At 41.5% G+C, this 19,450-nt stretch overlaps 1 protein-coding gene across 17 annotated transcripts in view; it reads right to left on the reverse strand.

Annotated features, from left to right (window-relative positions):
- The window catches only part of FBRSL1 (fibrosin like 1), a 515,430-nt gene that overhangs the window by 152,068 nt on the left and 343,912 nt on the right, over nucleotides 1-19,450 (reverse strand). The gene's annotated exons all lie outside the window — the stretch shown is intronic.

Here is a 19,450-nt window from a genome sequence, read left to right on the forward strand (position 1 = left end):
TACTCCATGACCACCTCAGTGGAGCTCACCATACATCACTCCTCTGCTCTGCTAACAACTTTCCTCATGAATCTCAATGCAGATTTAATTTCAGTCCACACAGTTCTTGCTTTACACTGAGCAGAAACACCATGCTCAGTTCAACTTTCATTTCCAAAATACATTTGCTCACTGGTTTTAAGCAACACAGGTGGCCTTTGTGCCCAAGCATGCCAGGCTGGATTTGTAACACATCTGAAGTCTTTCAAAACAGCCATGCAGCAGAGCTGCTGGTGTGGATGTGGCAGAGGAAGACGGGGTTGAAATACTAATTTTTTTGAATTTTTTTTTTTTTAAATGATGGCTCTCAGCCTTTCCTTGACACAAGGTAAGTCATGCTGGCTTCTCTCCACCTAAGGCAGCCTTTCTTCCCAGCCATTACCAATAATCACTGTTCCAGCAGGCTGATGCATATGCTGGCTGGCTTTGCTGCATGAAGTCTCTCTCTGCTAGAAGAGGCATTAATTATAAGCAGGCAAGAAGAAAACTTCTGCAGCATTGATGGCTGCTCTGCTGGGTGCTTTTCCTTGTACTAAGCTTGTTTTCATTAACTTTCCAAATAAACGATAAAAGGCACAGGCATGGGCAACAGAAAGACAAAACTGTAAGCACTGGAGTAGCTGGCTGGTTTCCTGTATGGATCCCAGGCAGCATTGTTTAGGTCTCTGCAAGTGCATGGATCCCCAGGCTTTCCTGCAGAGCAGTTTTACTAATCCAGCCATGAGTATGGAGTATTAGCTCACTGTGAGCCTGAACCCTTGGCTACCTTCTTGGTATTGTGGTTTCAAGCTAAAACCAAACTGACTTAGGGCAGGAAGTTCTGTGTTCTGCCTACAAACTTGGTAAAAATAAGTCAACAAGGAGGTGAATCAATCCTCTTACTGAGGTGCAATGCTGACAACACTCAGGGTTTCAATCTGAAATATTGATGACTGCTATATTGATGATTATGTTAATTAAAATTGTGGTTAATGATTGTGTTGATAATTACTGAAATTTTACATACATGTAGGTGGTTCGGAGCCTGGGCCAGAATAGAGCCTTCCTTCCCAGTGTCATAAATGTTCCAAGTTTAAAAGTTTTAAAGGAGTGCTGTGCTTGAGCAGGAGTCACAGCTTGCATTGGCAACTGCAAACTGATCTTCCAGACCTCATAGATATGGTAAAAATGGCCTGAAAAGCACAGGTCAGCAGAAATATTAAAAGGCATATTAAAAAACCTACCCCTGATTTAATGTGTTGTTCTGAATAATGATTTAAGAAAAATCAGATTACTTTCTGGAGCCTGACTGATGATTTTGAAGCATTTTGAGTTTCCCAAACTGCTGGTATATATCTGGAACTGCTCCACTGACGTCACTGAAACTGCACCGATGTAAAAATGGCATCAGGGAGAACAGAAACAGGCAGCAAGAATTGGACAGCTGTGACCACTAACAGGCTGTGCATTAGGAAAGATCAAAGCCTAATTTTTACTAAACATTTTGGCTTGGTTTTCATTTTACTGAATCAGGGGTAAAACACAGCCCACATTTGCTATCAGTAGCTTGATGGGCTAAAAATTCTTCACTGACTTTTGGATACAGCGTAATACCAGTGGGTATTTACTCAGCTATTCTTCTGAGAGATATTTCTATCTGCTGTTACTTTCTGTCACTTGAAATACAAGATTATCTTTCCCCCCAACTGCATGACTGTGGTGAGGATGCCACAGCAGATAAACCAACCTTCTGGTCTGAAGTCCCACCCTGCTCTCAGACTTCATTAGTCAGAAACATCCCCATCCTCTTGGCAAGGGAAGCAGAGACCAACAGGAATGCCTCTGAAGGTTAAACACATGAACCTTTTTGTCATGTTAAAAAATGAGAAAAAGGGGAGGAAAAAAAGAGCACAAGCAGAGGAGAGACCTACAAATCAGCCAACTGACTGCTCAGCAGAAACAGAGGGCAAAGCCTGGGTACACCATAATCCTGCAGGGAACACCCTATCCAGAACCACCGCTCACACCCAGCTTCTGCAGAAAGAAACAATTGTCCTAATCAAAAAACCCTTAGAGACAGCAATTTTTTTGGCACAAATTCTCTATCAGGAAATACTGGATCTTGGCAGCAAGTGTGTTACTGATATGAATGATAAACCAGCAGGTTTATATGAACATGTTTATCTCCAAGGCCAGAAGAAAAGCAATGCTCAAATCTCCAAGGCCCTTTTTGGAGAAGAATCATAAAAGCTACAGCCTGCTGTTCCCAGGTATTTCATATTGTGATTAAATCTGTTTCTAGCAACACACCTTTAAGAAAGATCAAAGACAGGCACTGGGGGAAGGACGTACACCCTGACTTCCACTAATTGAAGCAAGCTGAAGCCTCCAGCACCTTCTGGGTTCTCCAGAGTTTCCTCTCTATCTCAGCATTTCCTCTGTCCTCCCCTGTGGCCTCTCTTCCCTAGGCTTTGCAGAAGAGAGTGCATCCAGATGACTAACGCACCAGAGATGCCTTTTACAGCAGGTACAGTGGCAGGAATAAAACCATCCCAAATCTCAGTATAATAAATGACAGAAACTTGCTGGGGTTCTTCCATTGCTTAATTTCTGTGCCTCATTTTTCCCTGTCTTTACGAAAAGGTATCAAAGAACATCAAGGTTTAGGAGCCTATCAATGGATGTATCAGTACCAGTACCAGTGAAACACTTCACACAAGTCCATCCCATAGCAAAACCCATCAAAGCAATGGTGTACTGGGAAAAAAGTAGTTTCTCAGTGCAACTGTATGAGCAGCAGGGTTTTTTGCCAATCTTCTGTCCCAGACCAACCTAATTAAGCTGCTAGAACCTGTAGTGTACAGATAACTATGACATCCCACGTGGGGCTTTGTAATAATCTGACTCCAACTCAAGTGCCACAATGCTAAGAGCATTGTGAATTCTGTGCTCAGCTAAACAAGTGTACTTGGAGACCTCTTTTCCTATCATTTAACTTCTCCAGTGTCTCTGCTTCCCTTTCTCATGCATCTGTGCCTTGACTAAAAGCACTCAGGGAACTCCTAGAGGTGTTGGCATCCCCAGAGTGGCTGCAAGTCAGGGTCTGTATTGAGGCTACAACTTCCATCCACTCCTCCCTGTGTGCTTGTGCATGGGCAAGGAAGAGAGTTCCCTATAAATGCCTCCAAGGGTCAAGCACAACTTTGCCTTTGATGCTTAATAAAGTTTTGAAATCAAAAGCACTATGTAAATATTGTTCTTATTATCAGGTAGGTGTGCTCTGGTTTTCTTCCAGGAGAGCTCAGCTGCTGAACGTGGCTGGTATTAGAAGCAGGTCTTGGATGTTTGGCATTCAGCTTTGCTGGGAGAAGACTGATATAAGATCTTGGCACACAGCAATGAAAGAGGATGCAATCTGATTTGGCAAATTAGCCCCTGGGATGATGCAGTTGCCATATGTACCTAGGTGCCAAATTTCAAATGGAGCAGAGTGACCTGACCCTGACCTTTGGCTCAGAGTGCTAAATTCCCTCTCCAGGGAGCCTCTCTAGCCTGAAGCATGTTTCAAAGCTGTGAAGAGAATAAACGTATTCACCTGGGGATATTTACAGCAGAACATTTGTTTTCACTTATGCTGAAATCTAAGGAGAGTTTTGGTAGAGTCCCTGCATGTCATTCATTCCAACAACAGGTTTTGCAGCTCTTATGCAGGTGTCTGAGGCCTGAGCAAATCTCTCTGGCTGACCACAAATATCTGATGAACTCTCTGTTCTAGCCAATAATTTGCCTAGCTTGGGATTCTTCTAACAGAAGCTAACATCATCTTTCTTGCTGCTCACCAAAGACACCACAGTACAAGACAAGGACACTGCCAGTTATGAAACTTTGCTGCATTTAATAAATATACTAAAGAAGCTTACAGTAGTATTGTAAATAATTTAACCTACACTTTCCAGAAGCTGAACATTCTGTTCTGTTTTACTTTTTTAATCCCTGCATTGCAAACTGGTAGTTAGCTTGCTAATTAAAAACAATTTCTTAACAGGTCATCAGAGAGCGAGTTAGACAGGTTAGATGGAAGAGTGAATGTTAACTGGAGTTGGAGCTTTCTGAGCTTCAGGCTAGTTATGATACCTAAAACACAGGAACAGTAAAGAAAGGTAAGAAAAAAGGCAAGTGGAGGCTCAAAGAGAGGGCAGATGTGGTAAAAGAGTTTTACGACACAAAAGTTTTCAATTGTTAAGGTCCAGTTCAAGAATGAAATGCCACTTATGCTCAAAAAATCCTCTCCATGTGGATATGCTTTAACTTGGCTTTTTGCTTTATCATTTTAGTTGGCTTGCATTAATTTTTCCAAGTACACTGGTAGGGACACAAAGCCAGAGATCATATCAAACACATGCCTGCTCTTCTGGAAAGCAGCATCACTCCTGGAAAAAACTGCTTTCAAATATTAGTGGTTTGAAAACTTGTCCAAACACTTTCTTCAGATTCAAGTTGTGCTTGAAAGAGCCTGTAGAAGTATTTGGAGAAAAGTTGAGAGAACTGACTGCAGCATTATGGACTATGGAGTAAGCTTTGGAAAGCCAGAAGTATTAAACTGGTATTAAACCAGGCTTCTCTTTAGCCAGCTAGCAGAAACACATCTTTATTTTAAGGAACTGAGTCACTTCTGAAATGCATCATTTGTTTAAATTATAGGAAATAAAGTTTTACAACCAGGGACCAGCTTGGCAAACCTTGTTAAGAAAAAACAATGGTTTGTACAATCTGCAGAACCTGATTCTGAAAGGCTGATACAGCCCTAAAAGCAGCAGCAAAAAGGGAGAGGAGGCTTTGCTGAACTGTTTCTATCCAAGATTCACACAGACAACATCTGTTTACACCCGAAAACAAAGGCATCTGATAATGGTTTTTTTACTTTAGGATGGCTCTTTGGCTCACACAGAATTTATCACTACTTTTAACATAGTGACATACAACTAGGAATGAAAAGAAAAAAATGCTTAAAGATGCAATGTAAAGCATTTTTAAAAATAGGGTAAAAACTCTTAGGGCTGTCCACATAACCTTAATTTAACTCACCTTTGCATGCACGCTTTAGTTGTGTAGTAAACTCCTTTTCAAAATCTGACTTCTGTTTCCTCAGCAATCCCAGCACAAGCTGTGGTTTCCCTCTCACCACACCAGGCCCACACCACCTCCCCCCTACAGCATCTGCCACTGGGACTTCAAGAAGAATGAAGAGAACACATCTCTCAAGCTTCCCCAAAAGAAACAAGGATAATTCCTGTATCCAGGATAGCAGTAAAACTTGTCAATGCGAAGCTTCTAGCAGAGCATGAAGTCAGCTGCACATGACAGAGACAAATGTCATGTCGAGGAAAAAAAACTGTGCTGAGATTGGAAGACATTTTTCAATACTAATCTTTCCTTTAGAAAATAACCCTGAACTTTGGACTTCTAAAAACACACTAAGAGACAAGCACCTTGTACCTTGCCTTGGCAGCTACAGAAGAACATGGGGAATAAATCATAGGAATAAACAAAATACTCATAAAAATCCCTTCCTGCATGACCCAGACTGCAGCAGGGGATGCACTGAGACACTGATTCATGAGCAATGCCTCTGAACTTGCTATTATAAATGTAATTTCCTAACACCTCCCCACTCCTACCAGCAGGCTAAAGCAGCAATTTAAAAAGTGGGAGTGCTCTGCAAGTCTTCCCTGTCTGTAACAGACCCACATCCAGCTATTTATTAGGCAATCCAATTACTCTGATGTGTCCTTACTCCATGCATTTATAGGCTACTCATACTACAGGACAGCCTATCAACCCAGGTGGTTTTCTTATGAAGCAAACCTCTGTTCCTCTAATGACAGAGGTTATTACAAAACATAGTTACTGCACAAAACATGTATCTCCTTTGCATCTCCCCTTCTCTTATTACTTTCCAGTTGTTTGGAAAGCAATTACACACTCAACCACAAAGGAGAACAAGTTGAAACCAGCCTCCTGTCCCAAGTTCTTGGCCCATGCTTTCTACCAGGTCTTCCCTCAGCCCTGGGAGGAGCTCTCTATTACTACAGAGCTGCCTCATTATTCTCCTCGACATTTTCCTTTACAGCAACATTGTTGATGATAGTCAGGTACAACAAACCCACCTTGGCTTAAGGAGCCTATTCAGAGCACATGCATCTCTTGCTTTTTCCCTGGAACATGAGGTCCCTGGAGAGGGGAGAGGTTTTTTTGTGTGCAAAGGGTCCCTGGCTGGAGCTCCTGAGGACATTGATACAGCAAATAATGCAAAGGTGATTTCTAGCACCACTCAACAGAGCTTTCTTTGGAAATCAAAGACAAAAGTTGCCACACTGACTATCAAAGCAGCAAAGCTCTGCCACAGTGGTTATGGAATGTCTTGCAAACAGACCCACAAAAGAAACTTGGAAGAACTTGGATTCCTGGCCAATGTGTGAGGCAAGTCCAAGTTTATACTCCATTTGAAACTGACTCTTTCAATGGGTGCAGTGCTTTTGCTTGGAAATATGCCAAGGGAGGAGGACAGTGGCCTGTATCCCTTGACTTCTTTATGACAGAGATTAGATAACAAGTGAATGGAAGTGGTTTCAGCAGTGGTGTTGTGTGCTGAGAGACATAAAAAAGAGCATGTACCATGGCAATACTCAGCATATAAAATTCCCTGTAGAGATTACCCAGTGAGAAAAGAAGCCTGTGGTGTATGCCCATTTGCTACACTGATTTTCCTGACTTTCCTGGAGTAAATACCTTCTAGTTCTCTCCTGCTCTGAAAAATGCTACAGCCACTGCAGACTCCTGGAGAAACTTGCAGTTCTTGATGCCCAAGGGTCACTTCTAAACACCTTTCACTTCCTTCTCTGATAAAACAAGCTGCAAAAGCCAGGGCAAAGGAGAGGAAGGCATGCAGGTGTAAGAGGGGGCACATCTATGGCCATGTGAAAATGACAAATAAAACCAAAACTGGTAAGGAAGTTTCTAAATGTAAAGGAGCACAGTGGTCTCCCAAGAGGTTTACGAGGCAAGGGCTGACAGACAAGAATTCTCATTAAAACAATAGGCTTTCCTGATTTTTTTGGCACTCTTTGACACAGCCCATAAAATCTGTGCAGGAGCCAAAATTTTGAAGGACAGAGACTTTGTCAGCTTTTTGCTTCCCAAAACACTTTAGGCCTTTGTGGTGCAACGTAAGTACTCAGTAACCACTGCTGCTTCATACCCCACCCAATGAAGCTTGGACATGAGGAAATTGTGCCGTATTAGTGAGAAATAGGTATCCAAGACAGGGTTCACTTCAAATAGACACAATTCCCTCAGCAAAATACAAAGCTGTGCCAAAATCTAAGAAGCTTGTTTCATTAGCTCAAGCTTTTGATCAGCTACAGGTAGAGGAAACACCAGAGTGCTTGTAATAACTCTCAGTTTCTGTAAAGTCTGCCTGGTTTTACACTCCTTTTTTTCTAATTGAACACAAATAATATTACACTTTTGGGTTTGGGATTATTTCCAGTTGTGCAACTTCACACCTTTCACCTTGCTGTGTCTTAATGTCTCTCTTCCAACCTTTGCCCTGGTCAAAGATGTGCATAAACCTCTGCCCATGAGAAAGCCCATCCCAGGTATCTTCTGAAGAGGCAGAAACTGTTTGTCTCCTCCTCTTCCCTCTGCAAAGCTTTTATGGAGCCCTGAAACCACCACAGCTGCCTTTGTGGAGCAGGTGACCTGCACAGGAATCCAAGCAATGAAATCATGGTGGTGGCTTCAATGCTATTCCCCCACCACTGTACAAAAGGCCACCAGGCAAGGATTACATAGGACGATTTAATTATGTGTGAAAACAACTGCAAAGCTTTATGGGGTTTTAGGGTTGTTGTTCTTTGGATAGGAGGGGGGAAAGGAGAAGGAATTAGTCAAGGAGTGAGCTGGCTGGGGATGACCTGTGATGGCAGGGAAGCTCGCTGTCCTATGAGCACAAGATTAAGGACTGATATGGGGAAAGCCGGTTTTTCTCAAAGGGTTTGCTTTTCAGGACTTGTCACCTGGAATGGGGTCAGTGTGACCCCACTGAATCTCCCACACTCCCAGTGCTATGAGAGATGGCTGCTCCTTTCCTGCACCCACCTTCTTTGCCAAAGGAAAAGGGCTTCTTTGCCACTATTTACCTGTATTTCCATGTTAAAAAGACCATGGTGGCCTAAGAGGAACTGAGGTGTATTCTTGTTGATCCTAGTTGAAAACTTGGTCATATTTAAATTCGAGAGGAGAGGTAGCAAACAGAAGGTAGCAAAGTCCCAGGAAAAACTACAGTACTGTATCTTTCAAACCACTTTGTCTGTCATATTTTGCCCTCCTTGATTCTATTAAAGGTCTCTGTGCCTTGCAAAACATTTGTAGAGGAAAACAAACCACCACAGAGAATACTTCACTTTCATAAGGCACGATGAGAGCTCATCAATGCAGGCTGTAAGCTGGCTGATTTAAGGACTCCACCAAACATGCCTCACACAGGAATTACAATACATGTGGTATTTATTTGTTTTTGTTTTTATTTCAATTTTATTTCTGGATTCTACTTTGCTTTGTAAGTTATTTTTCTTGCATGACAAGCAATATCCAATTACTCATGCACTGCCCTTTTTGTTTTGTTTTAAGTTGACATTTTGCCCAAGCTTAAGACCACAAGATGCTTACTAGAGTGGTTCTCCCAGCTTCAATGAAGTCTCCTGTACTCCTGGCTGTTAAAAATTAGGATATACTAAACCTAACACACATAAAACTAAGGCCCATAGGTAGTGACATCAGTCATAATTTCCCTTCCACATGTGTGCGTGCGTTTTCTCTCTCTGTGCACAATAGCGTTTCCAACCTGAAAACAATGCATTCAAGGAAAAAATATGGGTTTGTGTGATGGGATTTCCAATGGAGCCTGAAGGACTTTGGTATCCCCAGACTATAAAGGAAGTCCAGAGAACAGAATGCTTAACATCTTCAGCCTCCTTTGAATTCTCAGCCTTGCTGAACCAAGAATAAAGAAAGCCTGGCCCATAAGCAGGAATCCACTAATTAAAGAGAAATGGGGCTTATTTGTCTTGGTTTCTGAAGTCACAGTTCTCCACTTCTGAAAACACAAGTTTCTCACCAGTTCTTTTCCGCCTTGGGGCTCTGACCTAAGCAGCTTAAATGATACACAGATTTGAGCTGAAATCTGCTCCTTATTTACTGGACTTCAAATGTGCAAGCAATTACTGAATGGGTCTCGTTTATTGAATAAAAGTATTTAGGCATTATGTTTACAAAGGCCTAGAAACATTAAAATCTAGTGAAAAACAATTATTTTTACAGAATACATCTGCAAGCAATATGAAGTCATTTTGTTTTTGTAAATTTCTCCGTAATAGACTTATTGTTGATGTGGAAAATGTTCACATTGCAGCAGTAAATTATTTTGAAATGCCAAACTTAATAAAGGAGAAATTATTGCAAATAATATCACAAGCCTTAAGGAAAAGAAAAAAAAAAAAAAAAGCCAAAATACTAGTGGTTTCCTGGCTAGTCAACCCTCTTCAGATTGGCAGACCTCTTCAGACTAATCAGGAAGAGTTAGACAAATAGTTACTTTATTATGGAGGTTGTCAAATAAATCAGAATCTGGCAAGCAACTGTTTCTGAGCCCTGCAGCCTGCCTGGCTTCTTTTCCTGTAAACCCAAGGCAGTCAGAACAGCCCCACGTATGTGTGTGTGTCTGCAGAGCAACATGGAGGCTTCAGGCCTCTAAACAAACTTCTTTCAAATTCAGGCCAGCATTTTTCTTGGCTTCCCCAGGTTTTGTTGTGGAACATGGCTGAGAGAAAAAATGTTTTCTAAGCAATTAATTCCAGTCACTGCTGTTATTTTTGATGGAGAGCTCTGAAGCTCAGCTCACAGAGGGTAATGAGAAAATAATGTTTTAAACAACATCATCAGAGGAATTAGGCTATGGGCATAAACTACATTATCTGATTCTCACCACAGACTTATTTTGCCCCCTAAATGTTTGCTCTTCCTAGTGGCATGAGGAATGGAAATTTTGCCTAAGGTACAAGCCTGAGATGTGGCCACAATTGAAGGTCACAGAAGAAGGAGTCTCAGCAGTCAGCCACAAGAAATGGTCGCTTGTGCAGTGACTCCAAACAGGCTCTGAACACCAGCAGGTTTCCTATGTTTGGGAGTGTGTGAAAACTGAGGCCCCACAGCACTTCAGGATGGGTTTGAACTGATGCAGAGGAGACTCAGGCACAAAACTGGACTTCAACATTACTCAAGTCATTCTGATGACCAGAGGGAAGAAGAGTCCTGTGTCGAGAGGTAAGGAACAACATCACCTTTGCACTTCCTCTCAATCCATTTTGTATTCTTTATCTGCATTGAACAGCATTGATTTTAAGGGGAGAGGGAAAGCAAAAAGGAGACTGGGCAATGAGGGAGGAGGAAAGTTTGAAATTAACATTCAGAATGGGCCTAAAAACCACTGGGGCTTACAGTCCTGTTTGAAATGATTTTAAGCACAGCTATTATACAGAATATATTCCCCAGCTGAACAGCCAAGAGCTATAGTTGGAAACTGTAAAGATTGCCCAGGCAAGAAGAGAGCTGCTTACATCTGCCTCCTTTACACCCCTGGTGATTCAAACTGGCAGCACTGACTAATCAAGTCAACACCAGTGATGTTTCAGACTTGCTAAGGAGATGAGTTATAACAACTTTTGATGCTAATAAGATGGCTTAAACCCATCCTTTCTGGGGCTTTTTTGTTTTTTGGGGTTTTTTTTGCACTGGACCACATTAAAGACAAGCAGAGCAGATGGACTTGCACCTGCCTCCAGATGAAAGTGGAAACCAGCATAGTGCTGTTCTTAATATGAATTAACTTTTAATACAGATCTGCTTTAGTTTTAATTGACTTCACAGTGCTACTAAAAATAACCATGCACCTACCTGGCAGGCATGCTTCTTCCCCAACATGGAACAAACACTACAAGCACTTTGATCTAAGTGGCATCAGCTTTTTTCTTACTTAGAAACATTTTCTACAGCCCTGTGCCATTTTTTCCTCCATGGGACCAAGAGAGAACAACTGCCCACAGCCATTAGCAGACCTGCTGATCACTGGATTTATCCCCTGAAACTGACTTGGTACAAAATACAGCCCCCTAAATTTAGCTGCCTGGAAATGTTGCCATTTCCAGACACATCTATGAAGCAATTCAGCTGCTCCCCAGCCTGCTCCTGCACTACAGAATTAAAATCCCACTTTTTGAGGGAGCAGCTTCTTTGGACAAGGGATGCTACAAGTGCTCCTCAGGCTTCTGTCCAGAACACAACCAGGGCTGAGGGCGAGGGCTGTGGTGGGTGCAAGGCAGTCTGTACACCTCCCAGTGGTACCCACACTGGGCCACGTGGGCAGAGATGAAGGAAGCCTCCTCCTGCTTGCTGGGCCAGGTCCCTGCTGCTACCATGGGTGCTGTGCCTGCACCCTGCTCTGTGGACAGGCACTACAAAGGAGCACTGCTGTCCTCCTCTCACATGTAGCCTATTTCCCCATTTCCTTTCTCTGGGTTAGATGTATTTTCATTTATAAGTGAAAGCAAGTTTCTACTCATCTGTTGGAGGCAACTTGCCCTTCCATCTGGTTTATACTGTACATCATCACCTACTGTCCTGCCATGAGCCAGTTTCTGACTGTTGGAGCTGTTGGTGATGATGTACGAAGCAGAAACAGTGCCAGAGCTGCACAGACTTCAAAAGGCTAAGATAACCAAAGAAACTGTTTTGACTAAGCACAGACACATTCAGCTAGAAGCTGTCACTTCTTCCAGCCTTGCTCTCCAGAGCCACCTTTTAACTTGTTGGAGTTGCACAAATCATATCTGTGTTAGGAATACAAAGGCAGAAGCCATCCAAAAACCATCTTGCTACTCCACTGCCTTAGAAGACACCTCCCTGATGAAGTTATGAAGACAGGTTCTAATGCCTCTGAAAGAATAAGACTTTCAATGTAATACAGAAAGCTTCACGACTTCTTAACAAAGCAAAACCAAAGTGTATTCCAGTTCAGCTAAAGGTAATTATTTTTTCAGGAAACATCTAGCACTAGCAGAGACAGTTAGGGTGTAGAAAGCAAACATCCAAAGGTTAGTTTTGGCTGAGACAACAGTGCTACCCAGATTCACGTGGAGAAAGTTAGAGTTGAGCTAAACAAAACCAGGAATTTGTGTCCCACAACATCTCTGACTGATGCCCTGTGGGATTGCAGGTAAGATGCATTTTCTTTCAGCTTGTTTCTTCAGTGGGAAATGCTAATGATGATGTTAATTCATTTTCCTAACAGGTTTTGTACAAAACGTGCTCACAAATAATTTCTATGTGCTACATGTACTCCAGGAGTGACCACAAAACATAAGGTCATTTTTTTTCCATGGAGGGGACATGGCCCCTGTCTTACGGTGCCTGAAATGGTATGCTTGTAGTAAACATGAACTACAACTAAATGCATGTAAATGTCTAAAATTTGCTAGGCTCTGAGAGGAAGAACAGTGTATTAGTCCTTGTAGGGAGCTTATCCTCTGGAGAAAATCACCAATGAGAGGTTGGTGGCTGACAGCCCAGGGCCAGCACCATGGGAAAAACAGAGAAGGTGAAAGTGATGTTGTCTGAAAAAGACAAGAGAAATAGGAAAAGGCAGCACAGAGCAAGATCTTGAAATGCAAGGTAAGAAATTCACATTTCACAAAAAAAGGGGGACTAAAATACAGTGATGAGGGTGAGACCTTTTTGGTGGGATATACAATGTCTTCTTACATGGACAAGCTCAAAAACCATGATACAAGAAATCCTACCTCAACTTCACCACCTGTGGCTAGAGTGAGGGTTATCTAAAGGTTTAAAAAGGAGGAAAAAGTGACTGGAGATGCTCAGTAACCTGTATCCATAGTACCTGTCACTATAATATATAGTGACACGTGTAACACACTGGTCATTTCAGTTACCTTTGTGGAAATTAATAAAAAGAACAATTTGAAATCTTTGTCCATTATTAAAGGTTACTCTGCACTTTTATCATCACATGATACCCTCAGCTTAGTTTATATATGAATGAGATCCCTTTCAATTTTAGGCTAATGTTCTTCTATATTTATAATATTCAGGATAGCTACACATGCTTGATTACCTTTAAAACACTTATCATGATTCGATTTAAAAATAAATGAATCCCATTTAAAAGTGACTTGTCCCCATCTTCTAGTATTTATGGACAAGGACATATGGGGCTGATTTCTCTCATTATTAAGCAGCATGTCTGAGGCTTAAATAATTTAAATTATTCATTGACAGCAACTGGGCTGCTCATGCAAACTCCCACTTACATAAGAAGCCCTAGTGATAGGGCTGGTCAACTGGATGAAGATGCCTGTACAGATTTTTGGATGGACTGAGCATCTATGGATACTGCTAATTTTGGTTAGGGTGAGGAGTACATTTGAAAATGGGGCACTATCTTCACTAACAAATGTCATTTAACTGGGACTTTCACCATGGTTATATTGACTGACATTTCCTCCAAAGGCTACCAGGACTGAGGTTCTGAGAGGTGATCAGTAGTAGCTGAAGGAATATGAGTGTGCAGTGATTACTGTAACAGAATCCAAGCCTACTGCAAGACATTTCTAGAGTAAAGAATTACATGAGACTTTTTTTTGGTTTGGGTTGTTCCTGACACTGGCAGAAATTTAACGTGATCTTGATGGCAAAGATTTTGTTTTGTTTCTTTTCCCTCTAAGAAAGGCAAAAAGGTTAGTAAGTCTTTAAACTCTCAGTTCTTAAGGCTGTTAATATTTCACATTGCCAGCAGGGAAAGGAATTAAAGCTGCCAGTAGCTATCCAGATAGATTTTAAAATCCCCTTTCCTCCCCCTTCTCTCTGTCTCCCTCAGCTTCAGAGGATATTTTCCCCGCAAATTGGTTTTAAATTAAGGAAGGTGATGAAGGCAATGTGCCATCTCAGCATTTTCCCAGGTGCACTTAATCTAATTTCATTAAGGAGATCAGGACAGATGATCGCTACAGTTGAAACATTAAGTCTGTCCATTTTTGTATAAAAAGCCATTAAGTCTGTCAAAGTGTCGGCGGGTGGGCTGTTTATTATTGGAGATGAAGGCGCATTTTGCTTCCCCAATAAACTGTCAGGAGTAGTAAACCACAAATTAAGTCAGCTGCTGCCAAAGATTCAGGCAAAGATCTCCAACTCATTTTGACACAGGTGTGGGAAGGCCAAGGAACCAGAGGCTGGGAGGCAGACTGGGCACTTTGGAAACAAAGCCTAACCAAGCTTTTTGTGTGTGTTTGAGGTTTTTCCGTCTGAGCTACTGAAGGGTGGAAGACTCAGCATCCATGGATTCAATCAAGCAGACCTGCTGGTGCTTCTGAACCCTGGACACAGTGCAAGATGTGCAGTGCAGAGCCCAAACTGCAGAGGTTACCTGTACTCATCCTGCTGGGACTCACCACCCTGTCTTACATGAACAAGAACTGACAGAAGCTTCATTCAGCCACTGCTCTGTTTTGAACTTCTGCACAGCTTTGACTAAAACATAAAATCCCATTCCTCAGATAATCCTACAGATATTGTACAAAGTTAGAGGAAATCAATCAAAAAATGCAGAAACTATGGAATACTACTTAAAAGCCAGGAAAGAGATCAAGTGGAGCTTTTAGATTGAATTTTCAGGCAGTACAAAATCAAATGTGAGCCATTTGCTAAGAAGAACACCTTACTTCTCAAGAAAAATGCAGCTGGGTAGAACTTGGTATTAAAGACCATCAAGAAATGCTAAAAAGTATATAAAAACCTAACTGCACAGGTAGCCCTTTGGATTTATGGCTATGTTGTAATGGGGTTTCTTGGTGTGACAGTCATCTATACGAGATTGCTCTCCTCCCTGTTGCCTCAGGTCTTAAAAGTTTCTTCAAAAGGTCTCTGGTAAGATATGAAAATGCTCATGGATGGGGAACAGGGAGACATTAATCAATGGATAAACCAGAATGCTAGGGACATGCTGACTGCTGGTGACAGAGCTGGTATTATCCTGTCGTGCCCAAGGGCTCTCCATAAGATCTGTTCAGTCCTTTTATGTGAGTTAATGATGGATTTTTGTCATCAAAGTAGAAGGCTCTTCTCATTGTTTGCTGGGAATTTTTTTTTCTACATTTTCAAGAATGAATATGGACACCACAGTGTTGACTCAGCTTGTTATAATACAGAGTAATGTACTTAAAATTTGAGGGTTTGTCTGAAAAAAAAATAAACCCAGAATTGAAGTAGGAAGGGAGAACACTTTTTTCATTTGCATTCTTGCTTGACTTAAATACAAAGTATTTACTAATTCTTTTTACTGCAGTTGCAGACTCTCTTGTTGAGAAGGACAACTTGGAGGGGTCCTTTCCACCCTCAACACTGACACTTAGTATTGTTGTAAACCCTCATCTCTCACTGGCCTAACTTGATCACACCCTTGTTAAACTTTCAGACAAGCTTCTCCCTATTACCTACCACTGCCTTTTGCTATAGAAAATAACTTACCATTTACAGCCATAAATCTATCTGATTTTCCTTCTCAAATGCCTCCTCCTAAGCTTTACCATAACACCTACAAAGCTGAAGGTGGACAACAAGACAGATGTATTGAAACACTGCTGCAGCTACAGTGCCCCCCTTTTATCTGAGTCTTTTCATTCCAGTCTCATCCTTAAGCTGTGAACTGTTCTGCTTCTCCACTGCACGTAGCAGGATGGGAACCCAGACTCTGGAGGAGCAATCATAGCATGACCATGTTGCTCTCCTCCCATGTAGCAAGTGCTAAACTGCACCTGATGATGGGTGCTGGAGGCTTCAGACACCTACTGAGACTTAGAAATTATTAGCACAGCAAACACCAGCACAGCAAGGCTGAATTCACACTGCTGCAAGCAGGTACTGATAAACTCAGCTCTGCTGTTGCAGAAAGCAGTGTTTCTGAAATCTGACTTCAAACCACTTTGCTTCCATCTTGGATATAGCTTTACCAGCCTGAAAGCTTTCTTGCTGTAAGCTAAAACGTCAACACAAACTACAGAACAAATTCACTCCTGACTCAACTTAGAAATAGGGTGTCATTTCTTGTGCATCTAACTTTGCACCACGTTAACAGGAGGAGTGCCTGATATCTAACCACTGATTTGGAGAGCTCAGTTACACTGTGGGACCATGCAATTAAGCTGACAACCCACAATTTCACACACAGCAGACAGAAGTCCAAGACTGAAAGAACACGAACACTGATTTACTTTTAAAGAAAAGGCCTTTTTTTTTTTTTTTTTTTATAATGCAATCTTGAACACTGTTATTAAAATGTGAGCAAAATTTTGGAGTAACGAGCAGAGATTACTCATTCCCTTGTTTTACACAAGTTGACTTTTGGCTTTCTGCAGAACACCATTTAACAGAGCACATTACCAAGCTGCTAGCCACTTTTCACAGTGATGCTAAAGCAGGTAAGAGACAATAAGTGGAACTGTTGATGGTTTATATTACTCTATTATGTTAATGTTCACTAAAGTATGCCATAAGCTCTCTCATTACATGTGTATAAACCAATTCTCTGTGGTGTTATTCCTGTGCTAAATGCTATAACTACATAAATCTTGAATTAATGGAGACTTTATAGTTCCTGAAAATGAAGGGTAATTGCTATCTGTTAATGCTGTTGTTGCTATTAAAGGAAGTATATATTTTCAGTAACAATGTTTATGGACCGTGAGCCTCACATTGCAGCCATTGCACAGTGTGGTGACAGTGTAATACCATTATCAGACAAACTCCCTTTCTCTCTCCTCCCTCACAAAAAGTGTATCAATTCCACAGCTTCAGCAAGCTGCCTTGCAATTCTCCTAACAGTTGCAGAGTCCAAACCAATGCCCTTCAATGAACATAAAGTAAAAGAAACAAGATTTGCATTTCCATCTCTGGTAACGCATGATTTGCTAAGTTTCTCACTTGGTTAAATGGCTGGACAGCTCACTTTATTAGTTTGGGTATTTCAAGCAGTTCTTCAAGAAGTGTGTGGTGACAAAATGATAGGTGTGTGAAAGTACCATCCCACTGAGTTCCTTGGAGATTTCAGCAGTGATGCAGAAATGAAAGGCTATTCTTGGCCAGAGACAGTTCTCAGAAAGGAGATAGGATGGACAGGTCCCCAGCCTTGAGCTCCTGTTCTCCAATTATTAAAAGCAGCAGTGCATTGTTTGGAAACATTCTCACTGCTGCAAAACTCTGCCTTGCACCAGAGGAATGGCTCCTCAGTTCTGATACACTGCATGTCTGACTGACTATGCCCAATTACTTTTCTCCCCTGGAGTCCTGCACGGCACCACACAAGGAAAAAAACATCAGGAGTGTGTTTATATATTTTGAATGCAGTGAGAGTAAGGCATTAATTTTACTCTAATGTCTGTGTTTTAAAACATTGAGAGCTCAATAGCCCATATACCCATGAACTAAAAAAACAGTGGATAATTAGTAGCATGTACGGAGAGAGAAGTAGGAGGTGGAAAATTTCAGTTTTTCTCCTAGTTCTGTCAATGACTCAGTTTATACTTGTATGTGAACTCCTTTTTTTTGTCTGCTTTTCTCATGAGTTATACACAGATGACAGTGATCTGCTGTTTATACCTAACAAAAAGTGTTATGCAAATCAAAAACACATTAGTAACTCCTGCCCTGCCCTTCCTTAGTGCCAGCATGTGTAGGTGTACCTGGAGAAAGCTGCTTCGTGCTGATCAAGCAGGGAAGCAAGATTGTTCTTAATGCTCTGAAATGAAGCTGACCTGTCATGTAATTTGGGAAGCCTGATGCTGGGCCAGACAGTGTGTTGGATGCTCCATCTGGCTGTGACAGCCAGAGAGCATTATTAGAAGCTACACTTTCCCAGCACATGGAAGGGGAAAAATGACTCTTCAGTGTAATCCCTTAGGACATTCACACCAATATTTTTATAGCTCCTCGTTGCATCAGCCAGGTTAAGTTTTAGACAAATACTGCACATGTTTCCAGTACAGTAAGTCAGGTATGAACAGAGAGAGCCAGGATGCCTTTGTGCTCCCCAACTGAAAGGCAGTGTTGCATTCACATTATCCCCACAGAAGATCTGAAGCCTCTTCAGTTCAACCCTGGTGAGTCTACATGAATGTGCATACATCTTTGCTGCCAAGAAAAGCAACCCTGCTTAATTCCAGAGACCTGTTTAATAGAACTGATGCCATGTCTCATGTCCCTACAGATCAGACAAGAGACAGAAAGATTATGATCTTGTGCTGCTCCCCTTTTGAAGAAAAGAAATGTTATTACTAAGGTGGAGTCACCTTAAGAAGGTAGATGGGAAATATGTCAGCCTAGAAGGTCAAATTACAGGTACAGATATGTAAAGAAATGCCATATTAATAGTAAGGAACACTATAATAGCCTTTCATTTGCTGTAAAGGACAGTAAGTTACCAGCCAAACACAATACAGCTTCCTCTGAAGGTAACCTCAGATCCCACATTCTGAAAGCTAATCAATGTTGTTCAGATTTCAATTTCTTCTCTACAAGGTGAAGTCAAACCTAATCTAACAAACGTCAGTCTCAGATGCAATGCTGCTAGCTGGGTCTACCAGTGTAATTTAGATAATCATTAATAGCATAGCTGTATAATAAAACTACATGTCACTTACAACTTCATCTGAGGTTTGACTGGCAGATCTTTAAACAGTTTTCTAAGTGATTGCTTTTACTTTCTTTGATTGGGCAGTCTAAGAAATGTTTTAACCCCATGGTATCTAAGCTTTTAGGGAATAATTTTTCACCCTCACCATCCCTGCCATCAGCTCTTATGCTGTGTAACCTTGTAAGAAACAGAACTTGAGGGGGAGGCTGTGGTTTCTCAGAGTGACTTGATACATTTATATAAAATAAAATATGTGCAGTAGCTTTCATTCAACAGACACAAGTTAAATGTTTCTCTTTGATCAACCCTTCATCTCAAAACATAGCTTTTGCCACACTCCAGGAATATTTGCTATCTGATGGGGTTTTTAAAAGAAGTTGAAGAAACCTTAATGCTTCCCAAGCTCTAACAGTATTAAAAAAAAAACAACCCAAACCAAAACAGCCTTAACCAGAAGAAGCTTTTAGTGTAGTCTCTTGAACTCAGCATAACCTCTGGTGTATAGCTGCAGCCAAGTGTGCTGCCAGGGAGACAGGGCTATCTGAAGTCAGCCTTTACTTTTGTAATGCTGATCCAGCAGAAACCTATGTGCCACAGCTTCTCATGAATGAATGCAAA

This window comes from Calypte anna, chromosome 15 (genome assembly GCF_003957555.1).
Source record: "Calypte anna isolate BGI_N300 chromosome 15, bCalAnn1_v1.p, whole genome shotgun sequence".
NCBI classification, from domain to species: domain Eukaryota; kingdom Metazoa; phylum Chordata; class Aves; order Apodiformes; family Trochilidae; genus Calypte; species Calypte anna.